Source organism: Mobula birostris, chromosome 11 (assembly GCF_030028105.1).
Source record: "Mobula birostris isolate sMobBir1 chromosome 11, sMobBir1.hap1, whole genome shotgun sequence".
NCBI lineage: Eukaryota > Metazoa > Chordata > Chondrichthyes > Myliobatiformes > Myliobatidae > Mobula > Mobula birostris.
Window position 1 is genome coordinate 1,933,277 of NC_092380.1, and position 12,301 is coordinate 1,945,577.

At 48.5% G+C, this 12,301-nt stretch overlaps 2 protein-coding genes across 6 annotated transcripts in view; one reads left to right on the plus strand and one right to left on the minus strand.

The window, feature by feature from the left end:
• The window catches only part of LOC140204724 (integrin alpha-M-like), a 67,667-nt gene extending 65,812 nt beyond the window's left edge, over nucleotides 1-1,855 (minus strand). For all 3 annotated transcript variants that reach the window (XM_072271454.1, XM_072271452.1, XM_072271453.1), the window contains exon 1: nucleotides 1,620-1,855. The gene's annotated coding sequence lies outside the window, so the exon portion shown is untranslated. The remainder of the gene's footprint in view (nucleotides 1-1,619) is intronic.
• LOC140204723 (integrin alpha-X-like) overlaps nucleotides 1,513-12,301 on the plus strand; it is a 119,276-nt gene continuing 108,487 nt past the window's right edge. Inside the window, exon 1 of one of the 3 annotated variants that reach the window (XM_072271445.1) lies at nucleotides 1,513-1,642. The gene's annotated coding sequence lies outside the window, so the exon portion shown is untranslated. Of the gene's footprint in view, nucleotides 1,643-2,679; nucleotides 3,134-12,301 lie in introns of those variants that run through there. The other 2 variants (XM_072271442.1, XM_072271443.1) reach the window with 2 other exon arrangements.

Genomic DNA, 12,301 nt, shown 5'->3' on the forward strand with positions numbered 1-12,301 from the left:
TATGCTATGCGCTTCGTTAGAAGAGACATGATGAATTTGGACTCTGCACCGTGTGCCTGGATCTGCCTAAGGCCACCGCCTAAGGAAGGGCCGAGCTCGAAGAAGCGGCCACGGCTGGAGGCCGACACGGCCTCGGGCTCGAGTTCGGCGGGGGCGGCGGTGGGTGGTGCCAAGGTGGCCAGCGAGAACAAACTGGAGGAGAGGCTGTACTCGGCGCTGTCGCACTATCGAAGAAGATGGAGGTGCACAGCCGCCAACCCCCGATTCGGGACGGCACCCACTGTCTGACTGACATAATCGCACATAGGCGGCTGGTGGTGTAAAAGGCAATTTCCTTTTTTCTCATAATCGCACATGAGGACGGGCAAAGGTTAGAGAGACATTGGCAATACAGAAAAATATGCGATGATATAATATAAATATAATAAAAATATAATAAAAATATAAGATGAGCCGAATGGATCTTACTCGTGCTATCTAACTCACTGACCTGCCGTCAAATTTGTTGTTTTACGGCAGCAGTGAAGTGCAATACTTTAAAAGTGCTATAAATTATAAAACTAAAGCAGCAGGAATAGTGAAATCGTGTTCATGAGATCATAGACAGTTCGGAAATCTGATGGCAGAAGGTATAGAGCTGTTCTTGATCCAGTTTCAAAGTTCAATGATCGCCACGCAAGTGGATAAGACGTAAAGTAGGCGCAGCAGTTCTTATTGAAGGGTCAGCTGTGGAAAGGGTGAGCAGCTTCAAGTTCCTGGCCGCCAACATCGAGCCGGTCTTCCCCTAGCCCAACATATCGATACGATCACGAAGGACACACGCCCAGGGCTCTGCCTCACTGGGAATTTGGGGAAATTTGGTGTATCACCGAAGACTTGCAGATTTCCACCGGGGTACGGCGGAGAGCGTTCTGCCTGGCTGGATCGTCGCCTTGTCTAGCTGCTGTAGCGCATATGATGACAAGAGGCTGCAGAGATTCCTCGACTCAGCCAGCCCCGTCATGGGTACAACTTTTCCCCGACATTGAGGGCTTCTACAAGAGGCGGTGCCTCAAAAACGTGGCATCCATCAGTAAGGACCCTCGAAATCCGAGTCTTGCCCTCTTTACAATACTACCATCAGGGACGAAGCACAACAGCCTGAAGATTCAGGAACCTATATATTCACCCTAAAATTATGACCTGCGTATTAACCATTTCTGTTCTGATAAAGTCTTTGAATCTCCTTTCTATTTATGCTTCTTGCACATCTCTGTCGTGTCACCTCTAATTGTCCTTCGCACTAAAGTGAAAAGCCCCAGCTTGCTCAATCTTTCCTGGTAAAGATTGCTCCCCGGTCCTTGCACCAAACTGGTACATCTCCTCTGTAGAATACAGAAGAGCAAATCGCAGGAGAATTTACAGAAACGGAATAACTAAATTGATGGGTTTGTCAGGTGCGGTGCTGTTCTGTTCTGCGTGTGACGAGGCGCGCCCCCTCTCGGACCGTTTAAGAACCGGAGCGAGCGCGATTCACAGTTCGGCCGTCGCTCCTCCAACACAAGCTCTCCCTGCCCGTCCGCTTTTCAGCGGGGGTTGGTCGGACGTCTCGCTCCCTCTCTTTGCCACACGTTACTCACCCGCGCCGACCGAAATTCCCCAGGTAACTGCAAGTTTTCACCGGGCTGTGTTCTGCTCCCCTCTGTGGCACCTCTGGGGGCGGTGAGAAACGGAGCTGGGGTGTAAGGGAGAGGCTGGAGGGGAATGGAGGGAGACAGAAAGAGATAGGGTGTTTTAAATAGAGAGGAGGAAGTGATGGGAGCCGTGCAGAGAGGAGAGTGGAGGGATTGACGAGGGGCAGGGGTGGAGGGGAGGGGAGAGGGGAGCCACAGAGACAGAGAGGGAAGGAGTGAGAGAAAGGGGCGGAGGGGAAGGAGAGCGTGGTATGTGGGAGGGGCAAGAGAGGGGGACGGAGGAGAAAGATAGGAGGGGCGAAGAGAGTGCAGCGGAGGGAGAGAGTCAGAGGGGACGGGAAGCTGGAGAGAGGGGAAGACGTGGGGGAGAGATAGAGATGGGGAGGGGAGGGAGATAGGAAGTGGATGGAGAGAGGGGCAGAGGAGGGGGAATGAGAGAGAAAATCGTGTGGATAGGGAGAGAGGACTTTGGGGAAGAGGGAGAAGAAAGTTTTGCGGAGAGAGTTGGAAATGCAGAGAGCGGAGGAGATAAATAAAGAGGTAGAGATGGGGAGAGGCGGTAAGGAGGGTGGGTAGCGAGGAGGGAGAGCCCTAGGAAGGTAGGGAGGATGAAGTGAGAGGCGGTGGTGACGAGGGAGCGCCAGTGGAAGGATGATAGACCTTTGTGTCCGTCTTTGTCGTGTTTGTCCACACTGCCTGGAGCGGACACATTCTCTGTACATACTCCTACCTGTGGTTGATTCAGGGGTGGGCTAGGTTTCAGGGGCTGAGTAACTGTCTCAGGCTGTGCTCTTTTTCTGTCTCTCTCCTCTTCTTCCTTCTTTCTGACTCTCCGCATTTCCCTCCCTTTCCTTTTCTCCCTCTATTTATCCCTCTCTTTACACCTCACCCCTCTCCCTGGCTTCCTTTCCTCGCTTTCTTCAGTTCTTCGTCCCTTCCCTTTTCCATCCTGCCCTCCCCCTCTCTCTCCTCCCTCCCTCTTCCTCCACTGTCTCTCCATCATCCTCTTTTCCTCCGCTCTCTTCTCTCCCTTTCTCCCTCTCTTCTATCCTTCGCCATCTCCCCTCCCCCTCAATCTCTCTCTTCCTCATACCTCGTTAACCCTCCCCTTCCTTAGCTGTGCGTTCTGCCTGTGGTCAGCAGTGTAGGGAGTAGTCATGACACTCTGCCGCGCTAAACTCGCTGAAAGAAGGCGAGGCTGTGAAAACCCAGACCTCCTTCTCAGTAACAACTCCTTCCACCTCACATCCCCCCTCCCATCTCTGGGACCGGATGTTGCTTGGGAAACTGAAATTGAGACTAAGACATCCGCTGAGGCAGATGTTCCGTCGTTTGCTGGCCTCACCAGCAATTACTACGCCAGCCTTCTGAGGACCACAGTCTCACCGCCTCCTGACCGTCCGACGACATTGCGATCCTACTCTCCGTACTCCTTGCACCGGCAGCGAAAGTGAGCGCGGGTGAGAGGTTGGCTGCATGTCTCCTGGTCGGGACTCGGAAGGGGGCGGAGGTTGGCTGTGTGCGTGGTGGGGGCGGTTGTGAGTAGGGGAACGTGGGAACCAGCGAACCGGAAGACCGTGTCGTCCAGGTAGCAAGGGGTCGAGCGTGTTGAGGGAGCAGACAGGGTGGATAGGGGTTGTTCAACAGCGTGAAGCTTGAGTCTTTATTTCTCATCTGGTCTAAGCAGCTACAAGAGAAGGAAAATTTCAAAGGATGTATTGCTGAGGCTTTATAAAGCATCGGCAAGGCCGCATGCAGAGCGTTGTGAGCAGTCTTGAACCCCGCAAATAAGAACGGATGCACTGGCATTGCAGACGGGCCCGAGAAAGTTTACCAGAATGACCCCGGAAATGAAAGGGTTAACATTTCTAGCGGTTGATGGCCGTGGCCCCTGTACTCGCTGGAGTTCAGAAAATGAATCGGGCGGGGTGAGGTATACCTCACTGATACCGATCGAATAGTGACGGCCTAAACAGTGTGGATGTGGAGAAGATGTTTCCAATATTTGGGGGAGGGGATCTGAGACCCGAGGGCACAGTCTCAGAATGGAAGGACGTCCCACTTGAACAGAGATGAGGAGGATTTTTTAAAGCCAGAGAGTGGAGAATCTGTGGAACCCATTGCCACAGACGTCTGTGAATGTCAAGTCATAGCGGCTTTTCAAAGCGGGGGTTGGTTGGTTCGATTGATAAGGGCGTCAAATATCACCGAGAAAAGGCATAAGAATGGGTTTGGCAAAAAATAGATCAGCCATGATTGAATGGCGGAACAAACTCGGCGAGCCGCATAGCGTATTTCTGCTCCAGCATTTCATGGTCTCCTCCTTCGTAGGTGCATATGAAAATAAACTGGGCAACTGCAAAAAAAAAGCAAGTAAATAACTAACACGGAAAGCAGGAGTTGTAGAGTCATTGAAAGCGAACATTTAGGTGCTGGAATAAATTCGCATAGGATACGAAGATTGGCGATGTTGTGGGTAGCGGAAGAGCTTGCCAAAGGATGCAGCGGATATAGATCAGTTGCAGGTATGGGCGGAAAATGGCAGGTAAAGTTTAATTCGGGCAAGTGTGAGGTGTTGCATTTTGCGAGGTCAGATGTAAAGGGACAGGCCGCAGTTACGGCAGGACCCTCAACACGTTTGACGTACAGATTTTTGAATCCACGTCTGCAGCTCCCTGAAGGTGTTCGCACAGTTTGACAAGGTGCTAAAGGCGCGCAGAACGCTTTTCTTTATCAGTCAGGGCGTAGAGTATGAGAGCTGGGGAGTCACATTACAGTTACACAAAACTCTGGTCGGGCAGCAGTAACATTACTGAGTGCTATTCTGGTTGCCCCATTACAGGAAGAGTGTCGGGCTTTGGAGGGAGGTCCCCTGAGATTAACCAGGATTAGAGGGACATGCGCTGTGAGGAGAGGTTGGGCAAATTTGGGTTGTTTCCTCTGGAGCGGCGGAGGGTGAGCGTAGACCTGATAGAAGTTTATAAGATTATGAGAGACAGAGATAGAGTAGATGGCATCTTTTTCCTGAGGATGGAAACGTCGAAACCAAACGGCATGTACGTGGTGAGAGGGAGCAAGTTCAAGTATGTACGGGGATTGTTTTCACAGAGAATGGCGAGTGCGTCGAATGTGCTGTCGGGTTGGTACTGGAGGCAGGTATGATAGAGATATTTAAGAGGATACTATGGTCGTGAATTGGCAGGGAACGATCTACTGCAGGCCGAAGAGACAGATGAATCTGACTTCATATACGACATTGACTTAGCCTTCGTATTGCTGCGTATTCCAGGACCAGAGCAAATGGCAAGGCCAATTCCATACCGGCAGTTGTCCCTAAAATCATAGAGTACTATTGAACAAAAACAGGCCTTTCTGTCCATTTACACAGAGTCAACACAGATCTCTGCCTAGTACCATCTAGTGGCATCCAAACCATATCCTTTCATAACCCTCTCAATCATGTATCTGTCCAAACTTCTCTTAAATATCACACTCGCGCCACTCACATAATGAAGAGTTATACCCGCACTTTCCTCTTAAATATTTCACTTATCACCCTAAACCTATGAGGTCTAGTTCTAGTCTCATCAACCATCTGTGGGAAAAGCCAGCCAAGTATTTAACCTACATATATTACTCATAACTTTAGACACCTCAACGGAGATCTCCTTTCATTCCTATTCAACCTTTCACTTTAACTCAGATCCTGAAGTCCCCGACACGTCTTTGTAAATCTTCTCAACAATCTTCTCGATATCTTCCCTGTAAGTTGGAGGTCAGACCACCAACGACTGCCCCACACATGCCGAGATCCTCACCCATCGCTCCCTGGCTCTTTTCCGCCCACCGATTAGATTACTCCGGTGTTGCCCACATCTCATTAAACCCTCTGCCTCAGCTCTGCCGATAGAGTCCTCAGTTTCAAACTGTACGTGTCAACGCTGTCTTTAGCTTGTTACCGCGGTGCGTTTGTTATGGAGATCCCGGAGATGCTCGAAAGTTTCACAGCTTTGTTACTGAGTGTCCCTAGTGCGTTCTGAGGGAAGCAATGTACAAGGAACTCGAACTTTATTGTTGTCGCGTATACAGAGGAGATTTGCCAAGATGCTGCCTGGATTAAAGAGCATGTTTCATAAGGAAAGGTTCAGAGAGCGAGGACTATTCTCTTTGGAGCGAAGGAGAACGAGGGGTTAGTTGACAGAGGTGTACAAGATGATAGGGAGCATAGATAGAGTGGACATCCAGAGACATTTTTCCTAAGGCGGAATTGTCCATTAACAGGGACAATGTAAGTATCTGGGGTGGGCTGGGCTGGGGAAAATGTCGGTGGTAGGATTTCTCTTAGGTAAAAAATGCTGGTGCAGGGAACACATTTCCAAGAGAAGGAGTGGTAGAGATAGATAAATGAAAAACAATTCACGTAGAGAGCCTTACAGTTGAAAAGGATGGGTGGACAATGTGGGAGGGAAGTGCTAGATTGAGATATTGCTACCCATTACGCCGTTGGCGTTTAGAGCAGCAACGAAGTTCCCCTATTTCTGACGCAGACAACAATAGAAGGATTCTTCATTACTATTTCCGTAACAATTTTTGACCAGTCAGGGTTGTTAGCCCTGAGCGGAACCCCGGAACCTGGAGAACAGGTGGAGCGCTCATGACTGAGACCTCCAACCTTTGACCTGTTTGGCACGGGTGACCCCACCAAGAGACCAAGCACAAGGCCATAACCACAGCCAACGTAGCTCTCCAGGTTATTGAGGTACGCAAGCCTCCAAATCCTAGGCTGTGGTCCTCTTGGAGGAGATTGATCTAAGAGTAGGTTAAAAGGTGGGCACATCATGGGCCGAAGAGCCCGTACTATGAGCTACTGCTCCTTGTTCTATGTACCGAGGCACAGTGAAAAGCTTGCCTTGCATACTGTTAATACAAATGAAATCATTACCCTGTGCATTGAGATAGACCATTCTTTTATCGAGATGAAACATCAGAAAGCAGAGGGAACTGTTACAATTACAGAGAAATTGCAGTGCAGACAGACAGTAAGATGGGCCATGTAGAGGTAGTCCGACGTATCATTCCAGGGAAGCGTTAAGTAGCCTTAAAACAGCGAGGTAGAAACTTTCCCAGAACCTGGCGGTATGTGCTTTCAGACTTCTGTATCTTGAGCCTTATGGGAGGGGAACCTCTGGTGTGAATGGTGATTATGCTGGTGATTTAATCCTAGAAACGTTCATCTTTCAACCGCCCCGCCCCACTCAACCTCAGCCCGGTTATGTGCTCAGGAGCGTGGGCACAGCCCATCCCTTTTGGAGCCAATAACCCAGCTGCTTTTTTTCTGACATTGAGAGAAATGTAGCTGTCATGGCACCATGCCACTAGGCTGCCTATCTAATTTCTGTACTCTGAATCATCGTTATTGTGTGAGCACAAGTGTAGATAACTGGAGAGTAGATAGAGGTCACAGAGTGCTGTACTGGGGAGCATGGAGGACTTCCCCTCAACCTGCGAGTCCAGAAACTGTCGGAGATAGTGGCAGTGGGCGGAGGGGTGGGTGGACTTCCACCATGCAGAGGACGGAGGTTGCTTGGAATTCCCGCGTTGTGAATTGTGTAGAAGGTTGCAGTAGGTTACAACGGGACACTGACAGGGTGCAGAGCTGGGCTGAGAAGTGGCAGGTGGTGTTCAGTCTGGGAAAGTATGTGATACACCTTGGAAGGTCAAACTTAAAGGCGGAGTACAGAGTTAATGCCAGGATTCTTAACAATTTTGTGGAACAGAGGCATCTTGGGGTCCACGTCTATATATCGCTCAAAGTTAAGGTGCCAAGAAGGCGTATGGTGTGTTAGCCTTCATGTTTTAAGGGAATGAGTTAAACTGTCGCCAGGTGATTTTGCAGCTCTATAACACAACAGTTAGATCATTCTTGGAATATTATGTTCAGTCTGATTTCCCTATTACAGCAATGATACATCGAGTTTTGTAAGTTGTATGATAAGGTTCTCCATGGAGCGCTCATCCAGGAAGTTGGCAGTGCTGAGATCCATGGAAACGTGGCTACGTGGAATCGGAATTAGTTTGTCGAAGGCAGTGAGTGGTAGTAGATGGAGCGCATTCTGCGCGGAGGTCTGTGAAGAGTGGTGTTCCATTAGAGATCTGTTCTGCGAACCCTGCTCTTTGGGATCTTAATAAATGACTTCGATGAGGAAGAAGAAGGGAGGATTAGAAAGTCTGAGGATGAGACAAATGTTGACGGAGGTGTGGAGAATGGAGAAGGCTATCGTAGGTTATAACGGGACATTGACAGGATGCAGAGCTGGACTGAGAAGTGGCAGATGAATTTCAGTCCGGAAAAACGTGAAGTGCTTCATTTTGGAAGGTAGAATTTGAAGACAGAATGCAAGGATAATGCCAGGATCCTTAGCAATGTGGAGGAACAGAGGGATCGTGGGGTCCACGTCCACAGATTCCTCAAAGTTGCTGCGCAAGATAAGAAGGTGTCACGTGTTATTCGTCATTAGTCAGAATCGGATTTGAAGAGCCGTGGGGTAACATGCAGCTCTATTGTGTTCACTTCTTCTTCTTCTTCTTCTTCTTCTTCTTCTTCTTCTTCTTCTTCTTCTTCTTCTTCTTCTTCCTCTTCTTCTTATTCTTCTTCATCGTCATCTTCTTCTTCTTCGTCTTCTTCTTCTTCTCCTTCTCCTTCTTCTTCTTCTTCTCCTTCTCCTACTTCTTCTCCTCCTCCTCCTCCTCCTCCTCCTCCTCCTCTTTCTCCTTCTTCCTCTTCTCCTCCTCCTCCTCCTTCTTCTTCTTCCTCTTCTTCTTCTTCTTCTTCTTCTTCTTCTTCTTCTTCTTCTTCTTCTTCAATCCATCACCTACTGGGGCATAGGACACAGACAGCAGCTCGCCAGACTCCTCTGTCCTGGGCCAACAGAAGGTTGATTAGCTCTGGAGCTTCCGCTTTCAGTACAAGACTTCACACATCTTTGAGGTGAAGATCCTTCTTCTCCCAAGGATGAGGTCTTTGGAGCTTCTGTTAGCGTTCCTGTACCTCTGTGTTTTTATGAGATGGGGTTGCTATACCATTATCCAACCGTCCTCCTTTCGCAACAAGTCTAAAGGTCTCGGCCCGAAACGTCGATTGTTTACTATTTTCCATAGATGCTGCCTGGCCTGTTGGGTTCCTCCAGCATTTTGTTTGTGTTGTCTTGGATTTCCAACATCAGCAGATTTTCTTGTGTTTGTGGGACCGCTATGGCGGAGCTGAGTTAATTTCTGCTCGCCTCATTATAGGAAGGATGTGGAAGCTTTAGAGAGCATGCGGAGGAGATTTACCAGAATGCGGCTTGGATTAGACAGCATGTCTTATGAGGAAAGGTTGAACGAGCTATAGCATTTGTCTTTAGAGCGCAGGAGCATGAGGGGTGACTTGATAAGACGGAGAGAGGAAAAGATCGAGTGGACAGCCAGCGCCTTTTCTGCGGCGGTAAAGGCCAATAGCCGAGGACATCTGTTTAAGGTGACTGGAGGAGAGTTGAATGGTCATGTCACTTAAGAGACCTTTACATAGCTACATGGATGAAAGAGAAATGGAGGGCTTTGAGTGTGGGGGAGGCAGACTTAGACTGATCTTAGAGTAGGTTAACTCTATCACGACTTGGGAAGAGCGGTGAGGTGAGCAGCACAGGAGGACCATTCAGGAGAGGGAACATTGTGGGAGGGTTAGTAAGGAGAAGGCTGCAGAGGGAGAGTAAGGGAAGGGCCTCGAAAAGGATATTGAGAATAGGTCCTTGGGGAGGGTTCGGGGGAGTTAAGGGTTATGGAGGAAAGGAAAGTAAGTGGAGCTGAGTCTAGGGTCAGATTAGTCATAATCCTATAAAATTGCAAAGCAGATCGATAGGCCGGATGGCCACTTCTGCTTCTAATTCGTGTTATGCTGATGGGGGAAACATGGGTAATGGGAAAGGGAGGACTCATTGTAAACGGTAATGCAAAGTTTTTATTTTTGGCTTCAAGATGAATTAGCACTTTACTTCCTCTATGCAGTCCTGTTGCAAACGTCCGGGTCAGAAACGGAGTGAAGCTCCCTCCACACCGTTCCATCACACATCCCAAGCTCAGACACAAAGTGAAGCTCCCTTCACACCGTCCCACCACACATTTCCACGGCGAGACACTGAGCTGAAGCTCCTTCCACACCGTCCCATCACACATACCGAGGACAGAAACGGAGTGAAGCTCCCTCCTCATCATTCCATGAAACATTCCGGGGTCAGGGCCTTCGTCGGGGTCCTGATGGCGCAGGGGAGGAGCCTTCGGCAGCTTTAAGCGCAGCAGGCTTATTGAGAAAAAAAATAACAAAATATGCGAAATGATCCCGAGGTGGTTGAGCAAGGGCGCCGTGGGCGGAAGCAAGGAAGGGAAACTCCATCGGAGCTTGCAGGAAGTGCTTGCAAGCTTGCAAGTTCAAAATAGATATATTATCAATGTCTGCCTGTTACCTTATGCTGCCTTAAGATGCACTCTCTTGCAAACATTTACAGGGAAAATGCAAAACAAATTTGTATAGACATAGCTGTAGGATTGTAATCTGTATTAATAAAGAGTATAGCACAATACAGGCTATTCTACCCACAATTTCCATTCAGCCAAACTTGTCTCGTACTCCACGAGCAGTGTAACCCTTCACTCCCACATAGCTCTTTTTTCCGTCATCCATGTACTGATCTAACAGTGCCATTATTGACCCCAATGTATCAGCCTTTACCATCACCCCGGCAGTGCGTCCCAAACACCCACCTCTCTCTGTGTAAACAAAAAAAAAATCTGCCTCTGATTTTATCACTGTTCTTTCGTCTGATGACCTTAAAATTATTCCAACTCGCATTAGATTGTGCTCAGTGAAAAATGGCGTTGTCCATTTATGACTCTTACCATCTTACCCAACTCTGTCAATTCCCCTGTCATTCTCCTTCGCGCCGAAGAGAAAAACGTTTGCTCGCTCAAGCTTCCTATATAAGACATGCTCCCTAATCTACGTAGCACTCTTGTAAATTTCCCTTTTAACTTTTCTAAAGATTTCATAACCTTCCTTTAATGAGACGATCAGAACGGAACATAATTCTCCAATACATTAGATGCATTAGTGGACATTTAAGAGGAATAAGCAGTTGAAGTTACTGGCTGATAATCTTCATTAGGACCGGAAAGGCAGAAGTCAGAATAAGAAGGTGCTGGCAACCGGACGATTATGAACTGGAAGGTGTAAAGTGAGTCTAGGAGATTGCATTTGACCATGGGAGAATGGGTTGGAGAGGGTAACCAGAGGAGCCGATGGGCAGGTGAAGAGAATGGGTGAGGCTAACCAGAACGGTAAATTGGAGAAAAGACAAAGGGTGCGTGTTGAAATTTTCTGAAGTTAGGGATTATCGATGGGCATGCTGTTAGGAGGCTACACAGACAGAATATGAGGTGTTTCTCCTCCAATTTGAGTTTGGCCTCATCGTAGCAGCAGAGGCGGCCATAGGCAGACATATCAAAATGGGATCGGGAAACCGAACTGCCTCTGCCTCCTTCTTTTCCAGGCCTAACGATGGGGCTTAGCCCGAAACTTCGAGTGTTTATTTCCCTGAATAGACTGAGGGCAATGTGGGAGGAAGAGTCAGATTGATCTTAGTGTAGGTTGAAAGACTGGCACGACATTGTGAACCGAAGGGCCGGTATTGTGTTGTACTGATCTATGTAGCAAGGCTGCCAACATAGGATTCCCTGTCAGGGGTCACACAGGTCTAGAGCGTGATGAAGGGTTTTCATCGTAGAAGGCACTAAGTACAGGAGTTGGAACGTTATATCGCGTTTCACAATACCTTATGCGGCCGCACTTGGAGTATCGTGTGCAGGTCTTGCCATCCCCATTACAACAAGGGCGTGATTAATTGGGGAGGGTTAAGGAAATATTAACGGAGATCTTACTGAGACTGGAGGGTTTGAGTCATAAGGTTGGACTGTTTTCCCTACAGCAAAGGAAGCTGTCGGGTGACATGACAGACGTTTATAAAACCACAAGGAGCGTAGATAAGATGAGCCAGCACAGTCCACATCCTGCATGCTTGGAGAGTCCAATCCTAAGGGAAGTTTGAAAAAGAACCCTGGGGGGGGGGTGAAGTTTGTAGGGTGCATTAGATGCTGAATGGTGTGCTGGTGTACATTAGTCGGGAAATTGAGCTCAAGAGCTACGAGCTACTCTGGTCAGCTCTCCAGATCGGACAACATCCTGGTGAGACTTCTGTGGCCCCTCCAGTCGAAACACATCTCTTGTGTAGCAGAACTAGAACATCACACATTTCTCCAAGTGAGACCTCTCCAGCATCTGGAACATCTACCATATAACCTCCCAACTTCTATACTCTCCGATGAAGTGTTTTTCCATAGCCTGTTGACCTGTGTCATTACCATTTGAGAACTTGCAGGCTATGATATCTCTATTCCACAACAGAGATCTCAAATGGAAGATAAATTATGAGCCCTTCTGCTCATAATCTACGGCCGACCAAAGAAACCGACTCCACGGTCTAAACCTTCCCTCCTACACAGACCAAAGTTCCAGTTGATCCAGACTTTTGTCAACTTTT